We start from the raw sequence: 22,733 nt of genomic DNA, 5'->3' as shown, positions 1-22,733 counted from the left end.
TTTTTACATTTATTTCGATAGCTCCAAAATACTCCAACAGACGTGCATCCATACATTTCTTGTCCTTTGCACTAAATAAAATTAAAGATGAATCAAAGATGGAAGCTCGGAGTCAAATTTTCACTAGTAAGTTCAGCGTTCCTTACTCAGTGTTGATAAAAACAATACTGATGTGCACAGTCTTTTTGTTGTAGTAACACTACTCTACAGATATAGTTTTAATTTTAAGAAAAAAAGAGCGAGTCTACAAGCCACCAAAGTCGCTATGTGTTTGGCGCCAAAGCACCGAAGAAAGCAGTTTATGAATCAAGAAGTAACGTCTCGTATGAAGAAAGCTTAAAATTCTGTCGACGTCGATTTTATTAGATCCAGACTACAACTACGCATTATACAAAGCTGTGGCCTGTTTCGAAAAAATATGTATCCCTGCACTTGCCTGCAGTGATTTAGCGAAACTGCAGAAAACCTAAATGTGGACAGCCGTATAGGTATTTAAATACGCATCATTCGAACACATCTCTAGTGAGTTTATCCCTGCACCACCACGTTTGTATTTACCTGCATGCAAAGAAAGTGGGGGAGGGTGTCTGAGACACGTCAGAGAAAATCTGGTTTAGGAGAGTTCAAAGCCAGTGTTTTAGTAGTATACTTTGAACATACGTATATAAATTAGAAAACAAAACGATGACGTGGTTTTACACTGTTTTCTGCTAAGTAAATGTAGTCTGTTACCTGGTATCTGTCAATGAAAATAACAAATAGGAGCACATTGAACTGTTCAGAATACTTTATTTGATGATTGTGGATATGTTACATGCCTAGCAAACTGCGGTACACGATTTTCTCTGGAAATGTAGATACAATTTGATAAAACCAGAGGGCAACATAATGTCTCACTTATGTCATTATTTTTAAATAAAGTCAGCATCTTAAGTTTTCGTTATAACTAACCACCAGTTGCTAGTCAGACATTTCTGGAAGGAGAACCTTATCAAAGTAAACAAGTCTGCATTTATCACGAAAGAACTGACCCCATCTGTAACTCTGGCAAACAACCGGAAAACGGAATTACATTTGATGACTCGACAAGTATCTTGGGTTTGTCTTCAATAATCTATGTTTAACACTGTAACTGTTTGAATGGAGGGATGTGAAAAATGAGAGTGATTATTGTAAGCGTGAGAAATACATTTAGTGGGATTGTACAGTGAACTGACATACTCTAGACGACGTGCGTAATTTTTGACAGCACTAGTATTAGACAAGCGGTTCACATTTTACACAGCGACATGGATTCACCCATGCATGTGAACGTAGTCGAAGTACGTGGATTATCCATAACTTTGCCGATTTAGTACTATCGGCGGTTATATTGTAGGAACAGATGTCTAATCTCTGAAGCTCCAGTGAAACTTACGGTAATAAACATTTAAAAATGTTTCTAGTTTTTTTTTTTCAAATCTTGTGACTGGAAAGCAGCGCGACACAGTTTCACTTCCCTCGCCGGATTAGTGTCGGAAAGGTGGCACTCGGAGAGGCCGTCCGTGTTTCACGTCTGTCGCGGACGATTACGCCGGAAACGACTTTTTCTCGGAAGCACCCATCAGAAGCGAACCGTTGTCACTCTGACGAATCTGTCATTGAAATGGAAACCGTCGTTCGGTCTCATCTTCCAAGCAACAGGCGGAGACTAGACGTCTGAAAACTGTACCGACCTTTGCTGAAAGCAGTTTACATGTAAACAAGACTACATCTGCAGCGCTATGGCATTAAAATAAGTATACTTTTCACAAAGCGTAGTAAGTACCTAAGAATGTCTTTGCGTCGCCTCCCTTCAGCGTAGAACGCTAAAGGGGGGAAAATATTACACTACTACTAGGCCGTCGTAAAGTTCACCACTATAAATTTTACCCAAAGGAAGTCATAAGTTATAGGTTATGCATTAGTTTATTACCATTATGAGATATCCAGTAGTGTGTTACATATCAAATTAAGTACAGAATGTCCTGTTTTATACTCTACTGCAGTCGTAAATTTTACGAGGGTTTAGTAATCTAGAGTTAATCTAGTGTTATACAGATAACTAATGAGTGGTTAGTCCTCTAGACCGAAAATGGGAACTATGTTTGTCGTGAGAACTTCAGTTCTTCATTCTTGTTTGTTTCACAATTCCTATTACAGATTTCTAGAGGTTGTAGAGGGGAGTTAGTAGATAGAGTTCTAACGAGGAGCCCACGTCCGGAAATAGACCGCCGGATATAAAATGAGCTTGAAGATCAGATAACTTTCAAATCGCCCGCTTCGCGGTACGCACACAAATTGAGAAGTGGGTTCCGTCGTCAGTCCCTGTTTTTCGTACCACTACAACAATGGGTGCGAGAATCAGGTACGTTCGCAACCAATCGGGTTGTCTGCGGTGCTCCACGGACGGCGCGCCGCACTCTCGACTTTGAAGAGGACATCTCGCCACGCAGAAGTGTATGTGACGACGAGTACTCGAAACATTGACCATGCCGCGGGCTCCTATAGAGCACACACGTCAGAGCTCCGCTATGTGCGTACCGTGAGGCGGGAGATTTGAAAGTGATCCGATCTTCAGACTTGTTTTACACCCTAATGGTACATTTCCGGAGGTGGATTCTTTATCAAGATTTTGTCTAGTAAGTCCCCTCTACAGATCCTAGCAACCTGAAATAGGAATTGTGAACCATCCTGTATATACACGGACAGACTTAAAGGTGTTTGCCTACTGACCAGTCGACACGTTAGCTCCACAAGCTCACCCACTCGTTCAAGAGTCTTGGAATGTGGGTTTATTAGAGACAGAAGAGACAGTGATATTCATTTTTCCTGTGAAATTCGCAAGTTTAAAAACGTTTTCTCACTTTGTTAATGACTGCACAATATGCTAATAGGAGGACAATGTGTCCAATTTCGGCTCGAAATTTGGGAACATAGAATACAGCCACATACGGAATATACAGTTCTGATATCCTGGTAACCAAAGGTCACTTCGAAGTGCCTTATGTAGCGGTTTCCAAAGTTATCATATTCCCGTCTTTACTTTGATGATGCTAGAAGATAATCTAATTTATTTAAAAGAATCTCAAAACCAATTTTACGTACTAATTGACAAAATGGAAGGAAAAAAATGTGGCTTGAAATTTCTTTGACCCTATCGGATTTCTCGCAGCCGGGGTAGGTGGTCCAAAGCGCTAAAATCTTTGCATTCGGATCACGATTTTGATCCAGTTGCTACGGTAAGCGCGCGTGAAGAGGAAGCGCCCGCCTGGCTCACAAAGCATCAGCTGCAGCGTCACTGTCCACGCTCATTGTTCTCAGCCGTGGGCACGGCTTTTCAACTGCAGCTCTATTGTCTCTCGCGGCGCGTGGACACCCACGGAGTGGGGGAAGCCCGGACTGACAAATCCGAGCTGCTATGCGGGTTATGTAACGTAAACTTTCTATGACCAAAGAAATGTTCTCATATATGTTTTCCTTCCCCCTCTGTTTTCTTGATATAGAGTGTCTGTCACAATACCTTTGCAACGTCCAAGTTTCGCCACACAATTTGTCCCATCTGTATTTATTCTTTCGTCGACAGCAAAATTCCGAAGATAGGGAGCGGAAGTCTGTTACAAAATATTCATCAGATACGTAAATGCGGCCTACAGCGCATATGTGGACCAAACTTTTCTTCGTCTTGAAACTTTCTGGCAGATTAAAACTGTGTGCCGGACCGGATCTCGAAAATGGGAACTTTGCCTTTCGCAGGCAACTTCCCTGCCGACTGAACTATGCATCAAACTAAGTTTTGTATTGATTGACTGTCATAGTACTTTCGTTCAAGAAATTTAACACTTCATTTTTCTGTTTTCCATCATGGATGTGTTAGGTATGTGAAAGACTGCGTTTAATGCTTTCTGAATCACTGTTGTTTCCTGTAAGTGTTAAACAGTGGAGGAGGAGGATATTAGTGTTTAACGTCCCGTCGACAACGAGCTCATTAGAGACGGAGCGCAAGCTCGGGTGAGGGAAGGATGGGGAAGGAAATCGGCCGTGCCCTTTCAAAGGAACCATCCCGGCATTTGCCTGAAGCGATTTAGGGAAATCACGGAAAACCTAAATCAGGATGGCCGGAGACGGGATTGAACCGTCGTCCTCCCGAATGCGAGTCCAGTGTGCTAACCACTGCGCCACCTCGCTCGGTGTGTTAAACAGTGTTTCATACACAACTGTTTGCAGGAAGCATTTTGTGTACTGTTTGCAGTGAGATACATACTTCTCACATTGTAAGACTAATAGTATTTGTATTGATATTCAGCAAACGTTTTCTACGAAAAAAAAGTCCAAGTACGACTCACGACCCGCGTTCACAGCTTGACTTCCGCCAATGCCTTATCTCCTACCTTCCTGTCTTCACAGAAGTTCTCCGTAAATTGCGGAAGTAGCACTTCTGGAAGACAAAATACTGCGGAGACTTGGCGTGGTCACAGCCCGGGGCGCTGGTTCGAGTTCCTGTCCGTCACCCAGTTTTAATCTGCCCAGAAGTTTTATTTTACGACACACTTCGCTGCAGAATGAAAACTGGCTGTGGATTCTTTATCTTCTTCAGAAAATAAATGAATGACACTACCATATATAAAATAAAACTTTATATACTATTAATGGAGAAAAACAATGACCTCAAGTATAGGACCTGAATTTAAGCTATAACAGGGGGATATTAATACTCCCGCCGTTATGTTCACAAGAGTCTTACCACATTCAAGACTAAACTTAGCAAATCGCTATTTGTCCATTTTCTGCACTACTCAGCTAAATACCTCGTTAAGACAAGCAAGGATGACCAGAAATTGATCAGTGTGTAACGGTAATGTGTGCCTTCATTGATAAAGTATACTCCCAATCCGAATTTTACTCTTCACGTTCGCATGCTCTGTGGAATTTGATTTTCTGTAATATTTGCATACCACTTCTGGTTGTTCTCGTGTAGCACACTTTGAACCGAATCCTGAGCATACACAATGCGAGGTCACTGAAATACAGAACGCAAAAACTTGTTTTAAATATTTTTTATCAGATAAAAAAGAGGGATATTCATTTTTCCGAGTAACTATTACTTAGAAACATGATGAGGGTGAGAGACTTCAATGCGTGGATGAAACAGAAACTTTATGGTGGAACGATCATTCTTTGCAAATAGATGCAACGTCTCTCTGTTCAGATTAGCCTGTATTTATCGTCTCAGAATCTACGCTGTTTGCATGTAAATCAAGCAGATAGAGCTAAGAAGATTTCAGAAGCTTTCCAAACCATGTAAATTATAGGTAAAACCGAAGACATCGACCAGTTTTAGGAAGGCGTGGTTGGGTGTACACGTTTACATCCTCAAGGATTCGCAGCGTTCTCGAAATTCCAACGGTCGAGAATTGTAGCCTGGTCAGCTTACGCGGGCTACATGGAGGAACGCAAACACGCGTCTGCAGCTGAATGGCGATAGCGAGCTATTGCAATGCTGGCAGCCGTCCTTGGAGCTGGGATACGCATACAGATGGCCGATACGGACAGTGCGTGCGACGCGTGCGGACCCGTCTCGCCGCTGTTTCAGCTGGCGAAAACGACAGCTTCAGGTGCCCAGCAAGGGACGCCTTTACCGGTGGCTCTATTTTTCCACCTATACGTTGTTCTGCGATAATTCTAGACTTATATTTCTACATCTACATTCCGCAAGCCACTTTATTGTCTGTGGTGGAAGGCACATTTTGACCACTGAATCACGCCCCCCCCCCCCCCTCCAAATCCTAATCCCCTTTCCCTATTCGTCGCGAATGGCGCGAGAGGAGACGCGTGTTGTGTTTCTTGAAGTTTCTCAGGCGTATCAAATATTCCATCACTTTTCGAGCGTGCACTCGGGATATTTTGAATTCATGTTCCGATATTTCGGCAGACAACCTTTCAGCCATTCTCAGAGTGCGTACTTTGCAAGTCATTATCGCTTCGATTATTGCTGAAAGATTGTCAGCGGAAATATTGGAATATGAATTAAAAATATCCCGGGTGCACGCTCGATTGTTGATTAAACTCCTTGTGAGGTCGAATCTCTCTGTTTTTCGCGACTATACATAGGAGGAAGCAATACATTCGTCGTTTCTTCCAGGAACATTCGCTCTCGGAAGTTTAGCAGTGAACCACATCATGATGCACACCGTCTGTCTTGTAGCTTCTTCCACTGGAGTTGGGTGTGACGCTTTCTTACGTCTAAAAGAAACCTGTGACGAAACTCCCTACTCTTCTTTGGATCTCTTCTGTTTCGTGTATCAGCTCTATCTGATACAGGTTCGAGACTAACGAGCAGTATTCAAGAATCGATCGATCGAAGGTTTTTAATATCTGCTTCCTTCGTGGTTGGACTACATTTCATGCAATGAAGCTAATTCTGGTGTCTCGCTTACCTGCGATTAGTTTTATCCATTTTCATTCACTCCTTACACATAATCCCAAAGTTAGTGGATGTGACTGCTTCCAGTGGTTGTGAATGAAATTCGGAAACAGCCGTGTAATTGTGATGTTATTTTATTTTATTTTGATTACCAGTTCCGGCATTCCACTACGCCTTCTTCAGGTCCCATATGCATCTCTCAAAAATAAACGCTATTATCATACAGTGCCATATATTCCTGGATATCGTGAATTCAAACGGTATCCGAAGTGCTTCATTCGGAGACTTGGTTGCAATCACTCAGTTGTTTCCTGCTTTTATTAAGTCGAATGTCAGACACTAATTTTAAGATTTTTTATAACATTCTTTCGTATTTCTTTCGATTTTACTAAAACGCTGAGTTTTGGCAGTTGTCAGTTTCTCGACTGAAAGTTTTGATGTATATTTCAGTTAGCTGATTTCGCATTTCAGCGACAAGAACACAGTGATGCGTATAGTCGCGCCTGAAAGCTACGTGCAGCTGCCTTGTCGAAAAATTGTGTAGTTTCCACGATAGCATTCGACGCAACATTCGAGAACCTCCCAAGCAAAAATCGTATTGTCAGTTACCTGAAATTACATTAGACACGTAAACCTCCTTACTACCCTTATTCCACACACTACATTTCTTTTTATGCAGCTTTATAAGTTTCGAAAGCTAGCTGCAGTTAATAATAGTATATCTACAATAACCTCAGAAATAATGTTTGTAAGTTTAATAGACATTCGGGTCACTGATGACGCTTCTGTCAATAAAACCGACAAACTTGCTGGCGTAACTGTACATCGTTGTTTTGAACTGCACATGCGTTGACAATCAACTCATCGGAACTACGCTGCACCTAGCTACATTTTTTACAAAACTCCAGAAGAAGTATTTTCGATAACAGCAGATCGTGGCTTACAAAACGAACTTTCTCAAATTTTTTTTTTTAACTGCACTCATTCAGTCTCTCTCTCTCTCTCTCTCTCTCTCTCTCTCACACACACACACACACACACACACACACACAGACACACACACACACACACATATACAGATAGATAGAGATGGAGATAGAGAGAAAGAATAACTGCAACTCCCGCGATTTACCGGTCAGATTCAGTGTCTATTTTCTTTATTATTATTATTGTTGTTGTTGTGGACTGGCAAGACTGCCAATCCACAATGGACGGGAGACCGAAAGGCACGCGTTTAAGCTCTCGCAGGCTGGCTGGCGTGAGGTCTGGAAAATGTCAAGGAAATTAGAACTTAGAAAAACGGACGCAGATGGTGAAATACTTAACTTTAATCCATAATTGGTGAACATCGGTCTGACTGTACGTGCATCCCAAGATAAATAACAAGTGATAATGGCGCCTTGCTAGGTCGTAGCAAATGACGTAGCTGAAGGCTATGCTAACTATCGTCTCGGCAAATGAGAGCGTAATTTGTCAGTGAACCATTGCTAGCAAAGTCGGCTGTACAACTGGGTCGAGTGCTAGGAAGTCTCTCTAGACCTGCCGTGTGGCGGCGCTCGGTCTGCAATCACTGACAGTGGCGACACGCGGGTCCGACGTATACTAACGGACCGCGGCCGATTTAAAGGCTACCACCTAGCAAGTGTGGTGTCTGGCGGTAACACCACAATTATAATAAATGAAGAACACAAAATTGTCGGTGTTATATAGTATTACTTTATTTCGTCCACTGGTTTTCGGCTTATAAGGCTGTAATGAAACTAACGGACCATTGCCGTCAAAAAATTTTATTTGTTACATAACCTGTTACATTGTTTTCACACATGAAGAAGTAGTCTTCTAAAAATGGTTCAAATGGATCTAAGCACTATGAGACTTAACATCTCAGGTCATCAGTCCCCTACACTTAGAACTACTTAAACCTAACTAACCTAAGGACATCACACACAGACCGCTACGGTCGCAGGTTCGAATCCTGCCTCGGGCATGGATGTGTGTGATGTCCTTAGGTTAGTTAGGTTTAAGTAGTTCTAAGTTCTAGGAGACTGATGACGTCAGAAGTTAAGTCCCATAGTGCTCAGAGCCATCTGAACCATTTGAACATCACACACATCTATGCCCGAGGCAGGATTCGAACCTGCGACCATAGCAGCCGCGTGGTTCCGGACTGAAGCGCCTAGAACCGCTCGACCACAGCGGCCGGCTAGTAGTCTTCTGTTGAGTGCAATTATTTGATAATGTTGTCCCCCTTTCCTTACACTTTTGCATTTCATCCTGTGTTCGTACACACACACACACACACACACACACACACACACACACACACACACACATACACACACGTTCAATGTTTATTATTTTCGTTTGTTCCCTTTATATTTATTTATTATTTAACATTATATGTTATGTTATCAGCACACTGTCGAATATTACGTATACTCCGCGTTGGCAGCTCTCCATGAGTAATACCTTAGTTCGTCAGTTTTTATCGTCTTTGAGGAAGATAGCCAGTTGCAGTCTGGTGATGTCCTTGCAACCAGAAAACCGGTTAATGAAATAAATACTGTACAACATCCACAATTGTGTTCTTTTCAATTATAATTATGACGTTATTCTACCAAGAAGCGAAGAAGAGCCACTTAACAGTTTATACGGGATATACAAGAAGGACAATTACTTACAATCAGCGCCCTTCCCGGGTTCTGGGGAGAGCTGTATCACAAACGGCCAGCACAGTCGCGTCCAGGGTGCCGTGCGGCGGTGCACACGACTCTGAGACACCCGAGTCTCGGCGGAGACTGGTGGCGGGCGGGTAAGAAGTGCGGCCAGAGTGGCACTATCGAGAAAGTGACTGACTGGCTCATTACGAGAGCGTCGCTAACGAAACCGCCGGCGCCGTCAGCGTCTCGAAACTGTCCACGGCCCGCCAGCTAAGGCGTCCGTCCGCTGCCGGCTGATTCACCGCCCGCTGGCAACAGCTGGCCGTCTGGGACAGTGCACAAACGCGTATGAAATGCCGCGGTTGCAGTTAGCCCTCAAGGCACGACAGGTTGCTCCGAGTAGAGGTTTTATACTGGCCAAGCACTGAGGCGCTTTCGTATTGCTTCTGCGTGACCCCAAACTCTATTATTCGTTCGCTGGTTTCAATATGTCTCACATACTGAGATCTGACAGGTATCGTCAGCTTGCAGATATTCCTGTTCGCTAGCTTGGGAGATATCGTCGATCACATGTTTTAATAATTTACGTTTCTCATTAAGACCCTGGAAGTACTGATAGAGTAAGTTATAAAGAGATCCTGGATCTAGCCCAACGAAAAATAAAACGCCTAATGAATAGCGTAGAAGTTCAGTTCCATGTGCAGCCATCAGAGTTAGGTGTTCCTGAAACGCTTCTGGCAAACGGAGAGATGGTTCCTCCAACAGATCAGGTCATTGTCCTCTCTGCCCACCTCTTTTCGCCAACTGAGCCTGTCTTCTGCCTGTACTCTCGAGGAGTTCCCTTCTTTCCATCTGCGTGACGGATACAACAACTCTTCTGTGGCTTTTACATGCTCGCTCGATATGGATTGGGATTTGGGATGAAAGTACGAAACCCCCAGGAATTACTTACAACAATTTACTGCCGGAGAAGCAAATGCAAAACTTGGCTCAACAAGATTTTCCGACACTGAAGTTGAATAAAGAGTTCGCAGAGGATGGCTAAGTTGTTGTTGTTGTGGTGGTGGTTTTCAGTCCAAAGACTGATTTGATGCAGCACTCCATGTTACTCTAATCCTGTGCAAGCCTCTTCATCTCCAAGTAACTACTGCAACCTACATCCCTCTGAATCTACTTATCTATTCATCTTTTCGTCTCCCTCTACTATTTTTACCACACACGCTTTCCTCCAGTACTAAATTGGTGATCCCTTGATGTCTCAGAAGCCGATATCTTCTTTTGGTCAGATTGTACCACAAATTTCTCGTCTCCCCAATTCTGTTCAGTATCTCCTTATTCGTTACGTGATCTACCAAACTAAGTTAGAGTTGTCTGATGTTTAAATAAGAATACAAATGACTACAGACGTTGATGATACGAAGTATAGCGCTCTAAAACACTATCACATCACACACATCGAATGACTATCACCAGAAGCGCTCGTAAAACTTTCTAGACACAAAAACAGTAATCGACATGTATGACCGGTCGAGAGACTTCAACTACTTCGAGTTAATGTTGTCCAAAGCTGCGCACCAATATTTTGATGATTGAAAACGGACGTACATTGAAAAAAAAAAGCATAAGGAATTCGCGGAGTTTTCCACAAGAAACAAATATGTTATTTCCTTCCAGTTAATCTGTTAGAGACAGTTGAGAACAGGCATTGTTTTGGACGAACGAAAAGGTTACGGATCGCTGTAAAATACTAGATCGGAATTATAAATAGTCCAGCAGGAGAGCTTCTGTAAAGTTTGGAAGGTAGGAGACAAGATACAGGCAGAGGTAAAGCTGTGAGTACCTGGCGTGAGTCGTGCTTGGGTAGCTCAGATGGTAGTGCACTTGCCCGCGAAACGCAAAGGTCCCGAGTTCGAGTCTCAGTTGGGCACACAGTTTTAATCTGCCAGAAAGTTTCAACAAATGTTCAGTTTGCCATTGTGCCCATCCATTCGTTTCATCAGCCTGTATCATCTACAAGGAAGTGTCAAAGAAATATATAAAAACTTTTTTATGTTCCTCACTCTATGTGGAAATTTGCCCACAATTAGCGACAAGATACCGTGAATGAACACCTACAATCAAAAGTACCATCAACGCCTAAGATGGAGAAGAGTGCAATTGGGTAGTAAAATTAGTGATTTTGAATGGATATTTCTTAATTAATAAGGGTTTCAAAGTTTATAAATTACTTTTGACTTTCAATGGCAATGATTACTATCAAAATCATTTGCCGCTTTAAATAGGACCGAAACTGTAGGGACTTTTGATAGCTATGGTATTTAATATAGCGATATGTCAGACAGCAATGGGTAACTAGATCTTGAAGGCATACGACGGAACACAACTGAAAAGTGAAACCAAAAGTTGCGGGTACATGACTAAAGATGAACAGCGTATTTCACGTTCAGAAACGCACCAGCGGTTGACAAGAAATTCTTTCATGCTCGCTTATCCGTAGAGAATGTTTGTCGGAAACGAAATTACTGAAGTGTTTCAATTTGGTAGTGAAAGCTCAAAATAACATGCAGCGAATAGGAGTCATGATGTTTCATTAAATGGCAGATCAGTTGCATTAAAAATTATTACGTTTATGCTTAACTGTTTGATTAAATAGGAGCTACAGTTACATAGAATCTTAGTAATTTATTTTACTGCAACTGGACCTTCTATTTAATCAAATGGATAATGCAAGTGTCCTCTGACCGAAACGAGACATGTGTTGACAAAATAAATTCAACAAAGTCATCAGCTGCAGCCGACGCTGCGGGGATTAGGAATTAACGTGCACATAAATCGCCACAAATCGCATGTTGTTTGACTTAATCTCTCTACAGACGATAGTGCTGAGCGGAGAGTGAAACAAGTAATAAAGCAAATAGCACGCTTCTGTGGCGGTTTATCCTAGTTAAAATGAGGAACGTAATTCTTCCTGTGTGAAGCCCATCGCTATCCAGATTGCACCTGCTGAGAAGTCAGATTATAGTTGCTAGTGGAGCCCTCGTCCCAAGTTCCCGACAATCACTAACTAAAGAGCCTACGCTTATGTGGCCATAGTGCACGTAGATGCTTCGCAATTATTAAAGCTGTTTTAAAGTCCTTCATTGTGACTAGTAAAAAGCGAGTATCTACTTTCCCATTACGTGTTCTGATTTATTGATTTAAAACATACTCAGGAGCAGCATTTCTGTCTGATTTCCGATTACATCTTCAAGTGTCGTTCATTCTCCAGTTATTCCTGCGGTTGGAACTGGGTTTTTGGACTAATTTCACATTGAATTACAGCACAACATATTTCTTGGCGTGAGATTCGATACAAATATTCCATCATATTAACAGAATATTCAGTCGGTTCTTGGTAGAACAACATTTTAATAAATGAAAAGCACCAGTTTGCTTTTGTTCTACAATGTTACTTTTATTGTTAACCGGTTTTCGACTTGCAAGGTCATCTTCAGACATTTACTGAGTATTATCACCAAAGAAGTTACTTCTCTTCCAATGTTGTTTGCTAACATTTAACTTCTTTGGTGATAATACTCAGTAAATGTCTGAAGATGGCCTTGTAAGCCGAAAACCGGTTAACAGTAAAAGTAATATTGTAGAATAAAAGCAAACTGGTGCTTTTCATTTATTAAAAATATTGCATCACTAGTGTTCATTTAGTGCATTTTTCTGCTGAAACGTAAAGTAATGGAACAAGGGATGAAATTCAACTGGCCGCTGCAGCTAAAGTTCGTTGACTTTTTTTTAAAAAAAAAAAGCGGTTAACAGTACACTCCGAGAATAATTCCGAATATTGTAAGTCTATATGGAGTTGCTAACCATCTCACTGCTGTTTCCAGAAACCTGTACCTAGATTCAAGTTGCTGAATAGAAAAGAAGATGGGAAGATTCTTCCTTAAGTATTCTTAAAGGTGTCATAAGACAAGGATGCAATTTGACCATACATTTTCATATTAGTCGTAGATTTCACAATGAGAGAAACTATGGACAACTCCAACATGAGAATACGACTGAAAGATCAATCTAGGGTTTCAGATCTGGATTTTGCTTATGACGTCATTGTTGTGGCAGAAACACCAAAAATTTTACAACTATTGACTAGCAAACTGGATGAAATGGACAGTTCAGTACGGCTAAAAACAGTGATAAAACAAAAACAATGCGCACCTGCTCAGATTGTAGTGTAACATAAGGTACTGCAAGATGTTGACCGATTTCCGTATTTTGGCAGCGTTATCTGTAATAACGTGGACGTAGATGCAGACATCACCAGGAGTGTTGGCAGAGCTTCTGTAGTTTTCCAACGAAAGATATCCATTTGGCAGTTAGACTCTGTAAGTATGTTCACAAGGTTTCGGCTGTAATCTGTCATCGTCCCAATGGCCAATATACACACGTGAGACCTGGAAAATGTCAGCAGAATCAGCGCACAATCTTGATGTTTTTCACCAACGGTTGTGGGGCGAATTCTGAAGACCAGCCACCGCTCCTCGTTTCAGATTATGACGTGCTGAGACGATGTGGTCTACACAACCTGGATAGTATATTGCTGAAAGAAGACTGAAGATTGCTGGGCATCTTCTACGCTCGAAAGACGGATAAATCGCGAAATCAGCAGTGTTGTGGAAACCAATGGATGGATACGCAAGTAGAGGAAGAGCTCGTAACACCTGGAAACAAACTTTTGCAAAGGATCTCCAATGCGCGGACGTGAACTCGGAGGAAGCTGAAAACCTGGCAGCTGATCGAGTTCGCTAATGGAAACTCGTTGCTCGATATGCTTCCTAGGATTGGAGGAACTGAGTCCAGGCGTTTGTTTAAGTTTACAAGTTTAGCCAAGAGAGACGTAAATGAACACTAATGTTGCCAAATTTTTATACTATTTGACGTGAATAAATGTTTTGTGACGCACGCCAAAGCGATATTACTCCAAAAATATTAGCGCCATGCTCGAAATAGGTAGCAATTATTAACGGAGACATAAAAAAGCAGCTCTGGTGGGCTGTCACTACAATGCATTTTGTACAGGGTGTCCCCTCCCCCCCCCCCCTCCCCCACACACACAAAAAAAAAAACACGGGCAAGCATTAGAGACAAGTTCCTCAAATCAAAAGAATGAAAACATGTGTACTAAACATTGGGTTTAATATGCATACCTTAAGAGCTGTGAGCACTTGTTGATCTTCGCTACCATGAAACAGATGTCTTCTACTGCAAGGATGTTGCTTTCCATATTTTGGGAGGAGGTGGCATGGACCAAACCAACAGAAAAATGTCCAGTGAACATAGGGTTTAAAATGCACACCCTAAGAACTGTGAGCACTTGTTCACCGTCGCTAGTGGTCATAGCTCTTTAAGTACGCATTTTAGAGCCAATGTTTACTACACATTTATTTCTTGGTTTGGTGTAAGGAACCTGTACTTAAAGCTTGTAGGTGTTCTGCTTTGGGACACCGTGTATAATCTGTTGCTGCAGAACAGCTAAGAAAATATGTATTCAAGAAGTTACCTAACTAGACCGTAAGTGCTGTGCTACTGTACAAAGGAACATAAATTAGGCTGATGAAAACCATGGATAGTTTGAAAATGTGTGTATTGATGATAGCTTGATTATATTTGGGTAGCGCCTGCAAATGAGTCGCGCTCGAAACCGGTAACAATAAATAGCGTAGATATTAAAAAGCAGCTTCGGTGGACTGTCATTATAATGTATTTTAAACGCCGGAGCGCCTGAGGTACGTGCAAAGCAGAACGACACTCGCAGATGTAAGCGAAAATCAGACAAAAATGCTACCGCTGACGATGAAACGAGGTGGGTATGGAACTGTAAATACGCATTTTTTAGTAGTTGCAGAGCCGAAATGTAAATACTTTGCGTAGTTGTAAGTAGAGAGTGTGTGAGGGCCCGCGCGGAGCCGCAGCGGACAGCTGAGTGCCGCGTCAGCCGGCGGCTGTGCCAGTTCGTGCAGATCGGCACCTTGGCTTTTAAAAAGTGAAACTCGCTCACGGCTCGGTCGAGCTCGCTGGCTTACCTCTCGCTGCGGCGCTGGCCGTCCTGTCGCCGACGCCTGTGGCTGGTGGCGGCTCAGAGGACACAGTGGCAGCAAGTCAGGCCCACATGTCTGCAGCGCAGTCCCAGTAAAACGGCGGATCCCGGACGGCGTACGGCACACGAAACTCTCGCTACTCGGCCGCTCCGCGGAACATGTCCTCGAGAGATGTGTTGTGAAAGTATATAGGTAATGGCACCGGTCGAGTCCTCCGTGCGGCGGGCGTAGCTGTCGGAACGATTCCCGTGTGACGACTGGCGGCTGCGAGTGCTGTCGGCGCTCTGTTGCGGGCGCGCTGGAGGCCGCGGGTGGTTAACAGCTGGTAGCGGCAGGCGGTGGCGGGGCCGCGTCGCGGTTGCTGGTGATGGTGACGGTCGGTGTCGCAGGCGGGGGGCCGCCGGTCATCTTCCTCTGGACGACGAGTTGAGCAGTGTCGCGCCGTGTAGTGTAGTGCGGTGTGTTGCAGAGGTGCAGAAGCAGCAGAAGTGAGGTTCGCCACTGAGCGGCGACCCGCGCACCGCCCGCTATAAGAGTGAGAGTGAGCCAGGCGGCCCGCGGCCGCAGACCCGGCCGTGTGGAGGGAGGGCGGCCGCTGGTGGGAGGAAGGGCGGCCGCGCGGGGCCCTCCGCTGCAGTACAGTAGCCGCCGCCGCAGCCTCTGGGACGTCTCTGGCCAGTAGCGGCTACAACTGGGCTCGCTAAACCACTGTGCAGTGCGCGGAAGAGGCTACCTCATACTGTTTAGATGTGATGTCCCACAAGGATCCATCTTAGGTCCCTTACTTTTTCTTGTTTTTTATTTCCAGCTCATACAGACACTGAAATAAATGACTCTGATTAAAATTATCCGAAAACTGCTATATTCGGCGGTATTCACCTCTAGATGCCACGAGAGGAGGACCAACCAGCATAAAAGGAGACTGGCAGTATTGTATAATGAGTGGACAAGCAGTAACAGCATGAGACCTCGGTGTGTCTCCGGCCAGTAGCGACTACATCTGTGCTCGCTAAACCACTGTGCAGTGCGCGGAAGAGGCTACCTCATACTGTGGCCCTCGTGAGATGTGCTCTCCCACAGGGCTCCATATTAGGTCCCTTACTTTTTCTTGTGTTTGACCGAGCGAGGTGGCGCAGTGGTTAGCACACTGGACTCGCATTCGGAAGGACGACGGTTCAATACCGCGTCCGGCCATCCTGATTTAGGTTTTCCGTGATTTCCCTAAATCGCTCCAGGCAAATGCCGGGATGGTTCCTTTGAAAGGGCACGGCCGACTCCCTTCCCCATCCTTCCCTAACCCTATGAGACCGATAACCTCGTTGTTTGGTCTCTTCCCCCAAACAACCAACCAACCATCTTGTGTTTGTTTTATTTCCAGATTATACAAACACTGCAATAAATGACTCTGATTAAAATTATCCGCACACTGCTATATTCGACGGTATTCACCTGTAGATGCCACGAAAGGAGGACCCACTAGCATAAAAGGAGGCTGGCTGTATTGTATAATCAGTGGAGAAGCACTAACAGCATGAGACCTCGGTGTCTCTGACCAGTACCGGCTACATCTGTGCTCGCTGAACCACTGTGCAGTGAGCGGAGGAGGCCACCTCGTACTGTGGCCCTCATTAGATGTGCTGTCCCACAAGGATCCATCTTAGGTCCCTTACTTTTTCTTGTGTTTGATTTATTTCCAGATTATACAAACACTGCAATAATTATACCCAGATTAAAATTTTCCGAACACTGCTATATTCGGCGGTATTCACCTCTACAAGGTGAAAAGTATTTAAACCGACGAAGTCTGGGAGGTTGTAGGGGACATAAAAACAAATATTTTTCCCTAATGTCATTTTTTCCTATGGGGAGTATTTAAACTGGTAGAGGAAGATTTCTCTGGCAGCTAATTAATTAAACCAACAAACACTTTTCCATTTTTTTTATGACCAAGAGACAACACATTAACACAACCCAATTTCAATTACAATAGATTTTCAAAAATGCCTCCACTGACACGTAAACAAAGGTTACAGCGTCGGATCATGTTCTGTCTAACACGGGCAAAAACCCCAGGGGTATCCTGAATTGTTCCTTCTGCTGCTACTATCCGAGCAACAAGATCCTCTTCTGATGCAACAGGAGTTGCGTAAACAAGGTTGTGCATCTCTCCCCACACAAAAAAGGTCCTGAGGGGACGTATCTGTGGATCGAGCAGGCCATGGTACAGGACCACCTCTGCCAATCCACGTCTCTGGGAACCGTCGGTCCAAGAATCGACGCACACGACGACTGAAATGTGCCGACGCCCCGTCATGTTGGAACCACATGCATTGTCTTGTAGGGAGCGGGACGTCTTCCAGCAATTCTGGCAATTCCCTGGCGAGAAAATTGTAATAGTGCTTGCCGTTCAATGGCCTAGGTAGCAGATACTGCCCAATTAAACAGTCATCAACAACCCGACCCACACATTAACGAAAAACCGCACTTGATGAGCGCTAGTAACTGTGGCATGTGGGTTACCCTCACTCCAAACATGCGAATTGTGCATGTTGAAGACTCCATCACGCCCGAACGTTGCTTCATCGGTAAACAACACAGAGGATGGAGATGTAGGATGCATTTCACACTGTTCCAAGTACCACTGCGAAATCTGTACTCTGGTTGGATAATCAACTGGTTCCTGGTTGTGGACATGCTGTAAGTGAAATGGACGTAACAATTGCTCTCGAAGGACTGTTCTTACATTCGTCTGATTAGTCCCCATGTTACGTGCAATTGCACGAGTGCTGATTGAAGGATCCCGCTCCACATGCTGCATGACAGCTTCCTCAAATTGCAGCGTTCTTACCGTGCGACGATGTCCCTTTCCAGGTAATCTGCTAAATGACCCGGTCTCACGCAGACGTTGTTACACAGTAGCAAAGGTCGTATGATGCGGTATACAGCGATTAGGATATTGTTGTTGATAAACCGGCTGTGCAGCTCGTCTGTTGTGGTGCGCTACGTAGTACGCACCAATCATATCAGTGTACTCACTCCAGGTGTATCGCTCCATTAGTAAACAGAGACAATGCACTACTACACTGGCGGATAGCAGTTGCCTACAACTGAAGAGCGTAATAGGTCCTCTAACTACTGAAGATCGTAATACGGCCTCTAACAACTGAAGAGCGTAATAAGGCTTCCACAAGTTTAAATAATCCTCGTAGGAAAAAATGACATTAGGGAAAAGTATTTGTTTTTTGTCCCCTACAACCTCCTAGAGTTTGTCGGTTTAAATAATTTTCACTCTGTAGATGCCACGAGAGGAGGACCCACCAGCATAAAAGGAGACTGGCAGTATTGTATAATCAGAGGAGAAGCAGTAACAGCATGAGACCTCGGTGTGTCTCTGGCCAGTAGCGACTACATCTGTAATCGCTAAACTACTGTGCAGTGCACGGAAGAGGCTACTTCATACTGTGGCCCCCATTACATTTGGTGTCCCACAAGGATCCATCGTAGGTCCCTTACTTTTTGTTGTGTTGGTTTTATTTCCAGATTATACAAACACTGCAACAAATAGGCTATCTGATCAAAAGTATCTAGACACTGCTATATGACGCGGTATTCACCTTTAGATGCCATGAGAGGCGGACCTGCCAATATAAAAGGAGACGAGCAGTATCGTGTAATAAGTAAGAGAACCAGTAACAGGAGGAGACCTCCGTGACGTCGAAATTGGACTAGTCACTGGATTTCACCTGAGTAACGAATACAGCTGCGAAAATTCAGCCCTTCTAAAGATGCCCATGTGGACTGTTGGCGATGTGACTGTGAGGTGGAATCGCGAAGGATAAACCACACTACAACCAGAACCAGGCAGGCCTCGTGTGCTGACGAACGGGAGCTGCAAAGCATTGCGGAGGGTGGTTCTAAAAGACCTCATGAAATCAGTGGAAGGAATCACTCGTGAGTTCGAAGGTGCTACCAGCAGGCCATGATTGTGTGTAGGGAGTTACAAAGAACGGGTTACAATGATGAGCAGTTCCTCGTAAGCCACACATTTCCGCCGTCATTGCTAAGCGACGCTTCAGGTGGTGTAAATACCGAAACCACTGGATAGAGGATGACTGGAAACCAATTAGTTGCATTGACGTATCACGCTGTACCTTGTGGCAATCCAGTTAAAGGGTTTAGGTGTGGCGAATGCCTGGAGAACGTTATCTGCCATCATCTACAATGCCAACAGTGAAGTACAGAAGAGGTGCTGTTACCGTATCGTAGCGTTTTTCGTGGTTACGGCGTGGTCCCCGTACTGTACTTAAGAAACCGCTAAATGCGGAAGAACGTGTTGCATTTACAGCTTTGTATACTGCGTACAGTAGAGGAACAGATTGGAAACGATGGTTGTATCGAGAGGACAGTGCACCCTGTCGTAAAGAAACATCTGCGAGGCAAAGGTTATGGATAGTAACATACCTGAAATGGACTGGTCTCGGCAGAGTCCTGAACTGAACCCAATTGGACATCTTTGGGATGAGCCATAATGTCGACTTCACTTGGGACCCCAGCGCCCAATGTCACTACCTTCTCTGATTCCGGATTTTGAGGAACAATTGGTTTCCGTTCCTCCACAGACATTCAGAGACCTTATTGCATTATCCATAGCAGAGGTCAAGCCGTCATAAAGATGGACGGTGGTCACCCCCTATATTAATGTCCAGTAACAGGTGCCTCCATACTTCTGATCACATATTGTAGCAAATCAAGCATAGTTTTAAAAAAAGATGAAATTTTCAAGCACAGTAATGAATGACTCCCAGTCAGCTGTTCGTCATTAAACTTTGAAAAAACACAGTACATGCAGTTCAGAACCTGTAAAAGGAAACAAATATCTGACATACGACTAGAAGCAGGTAGGAGAGGTTGACAGTGTTTAATTATTTACATTGCAACTTGACAATAAACTCAAGCGGAAGGAGCATACCACAGACATGCTGAAGCGCCTATACAAATGGTTGTTTGCAGTTTGGATGCTGTTGGACATAGGGGTTAAAAAAAGAAGGTATCATACTGCTTTTACTTTCATTGCATAATGGGCCAGGGATAATTTTTTGGGTAGCTCAACGAGTCAAAATATAGCTTTTCGACTGCAAAAGCGTTTAAAAGAATTCGTTACCCTCAGAAACCAATGTGTAGTACGTGGCAGAGGGTACTTCTATTGTACCACGTGCGAAGTGTAATCAGAAATTTTTCATTATCACGAACACACTGAAATGCCTTCCACGCAGTACCATAGCGAGTCACATTTTCTTTTTATTCCCGTCATCTGTCTTCTGACTGGTTTGACAGGGCCCACCATAAATTCATCACGTGAGCCACTTTCTTCATTTCAGACTAGCACTTACACCCATCTCATTCCATTATCTGGTGGATATTTTCTGTCTTCCACTACAGTTTTTACCATCTGCCGCTCCCTCAAGTATGAAGGAAGTTTTTCTCTGAAATCTTAACATACGTGCTATCATCCTTTCCTTTCTTCTTGTCAGCGTTTTCCACATGTTCCTGTCCTCACCGATTCAGCAGAGAAGCACCTCATTTCTTATCTTATTAGTCAATCAAATTTTCAACATTCTTCTACAGTACCACATCTCAAATGCTTCGATGCCCTCTTTTACGGTCTTCCCACAGTAGATGGTCCACTTTCTATGCTCCACACGTACATTCTCAGAAACTTTTTCCTCAAATTAATACCGATATTTGATAACCGTATACTTATCTTCCGCAGGTAAGTCTCGTTTGCTTGCTAGTCTGCTTTTAATGTCCTCCATGTTTTGTGTGTGATGTGTTATTTTGCTTTGAAGGTAGCAGAATTTCTACGCTTCGTCTACTTTGTCGCCCCCAGCTTTGATGTTAAGTTAATCGATATTCTCATTTCTGCTACTCCTCAACACTTTCGTCTTTTTTCCATTTACTTTCAATCATTGTACTGCTCATTCTGTTCAGCAGAAAATGTCAATGAAGATGGCTATGTCATCAGGGAATCTTATCATTGATTCCTTTCACACTTATTTTAATCCCACTCCTAAACTTCCTTTTTAATTTCCGTCCACCACGGCGCTAGGAGAACTAAAACAAAATGTGGCAGCCCAATGATAAGTGAAGTATCTGTGTGGTGCCATTGGGGAACAACCATTGTGCCACGGGATGGACCTTGTCAGTCAAATTCGTCACATGGTCCCTGACAGTAATGTGACCTAACAAAGTAGCCTTCTGGCCTATTGAATACCAATACCAGATGATCACCGAATCCCCGTCGCGTTTCACTCTTGGGACGTAAACACGACCAGAAGCTGGAAACAGTATGCAACCGACCAAATGACATTCAGTTTCTGCATGTCCACCCTTGCCATTGGAGGTCTGTGGGACTTCGGCCTTCACTTATGTAAAAAATGAAACACCTACAGCCGTTCTTATGATGTCAATTACTGTTTGGCTATCAGTTTTGGTGCTTCAGTTCACCACCTTCAGGCCTTAGCTGATGCTACCATTCGTACACACGATGCATCAGTGGCAAACATCAATGACTGGTTTTCGCAGACTACCTGTAATCGCGGTGTTGTCTCCCCAATCATCAACTATCAGCTCAGCCATACAATAAGTGACATCGTAAGGACGGCTGTAGGTGTTTCATTTTCTTACATAAATGACATTCTTCCATTGCTCCTCCTTATTCAAGACCTTGTGGCTTCGGCGCCACTGCATTTTTCCAGTCTCTTAGCAATGGAAATTTTCCACCTTCTCTACCTGCAACTGAGACTATGAGCTAATTCCATATCACATCACCACATATTAACATGCCCAGCTATGCATATGACTTAACTGACTCCAGTTCTACATCTACATGGGGTAAACTACTGTGAGATACATGGCACAGGATACTTCGCACTATGCCACTTAGTTGAGATTCTTCCTGTTATATTCTCGAGTAGAGTGTGGCAAGAGTGATCGCTTACATGCCTCTGTTCGCAGTGTAAATTATTCGCGATCCCAATGGCACCGGTACAGAGGACGGTGTAGTATATTCCCAGATTTCCCACTTAATACTGGTCTTCTCGAACCGCTGTAAGTAGGCATTCTGGTGATAGTTGCCGTCTATGTTCAAGCATGGGCCAGTTCAGGTTCTTCAGCATTTCTGCGTGTGAATCTATACTCCGCAAATAATCTTGGCTACATTATCATTCTCTCCTGTGTCTACATTATCATTCTCTCCTGTGTCTACATTATCATTCTCTCTGCCCCATTCGCTTCTTATTCCATTCGCCACACGTGTTATAATTTCTGAGATTTTCTCGCCTCGCTCATTTCGCGAGACATGCGTTGGAGGAACTAATATGCTTTCAGACTCTTCTTAGAACTTACGGTTTGGGGACTTTAGTAGTAAACGTCTCCGTGGCACACAACTTGTAGCGACTGCCATCGAGTTTCCCTCAGCATATCCACAACGCTCTGGCGCCGACTAAACGCCTCAGCGACGAAACCTGCCGCCCTTCTTTACAT

The 22,733-nt window shown here is 43.7% G+C and overlaps 1 protein-coding gene across 3 annotated transcripts in view; it reads right to left on the bottom strand.

The window, feature by feature from the left end:
* The window catches only part of LOC126194703 (A disintegrin and metalloproteinase with thrombospondin motifs 16), a 504,959-nt gene extending 489,222 nt beyond the window's left edge, over positions 1–15,737 (bottom strand). For 2 of the 3 annotated variants that reach the window (XM_049932939.1, XM_049932940.1), the window contains exon 1: positions 15,177–15,736. The gene's annotated coding sequence lies outside the window, so the exon portion shown is untranslated. Of the gene's footprint in view, positions 1–15,176 lie in introns of all 3 variants that reach the window. The other variant, XM_049932938.1, reaches the window with a different exon arrangement.
* Between the last annotated feature and the right edge of the window lie 6,996 nt (positions 15,738–22,733).

The sequence above is a fragment of the Schistocerca nitens genome, chromosome 7 (assembly GCF_023898315.1).
Source record: "Schistocerca nitens isolate TAMUIC-IGC-003100 chromosome 7, iqSchNite1.1, whole genome shotgun sequence".
NCBI classification, from domain to species: Eukaryota; Metazoa; Arthropoda; class Insecta; order Orthoptera; family Acrididae; genus Schistocerca; species Schistocerca nitens.
The sequence above is the reverse complement of the archived record's forward strand: the minus strand, read 5'-3'. Positions and strand labels throughout refer to the sequence as shown.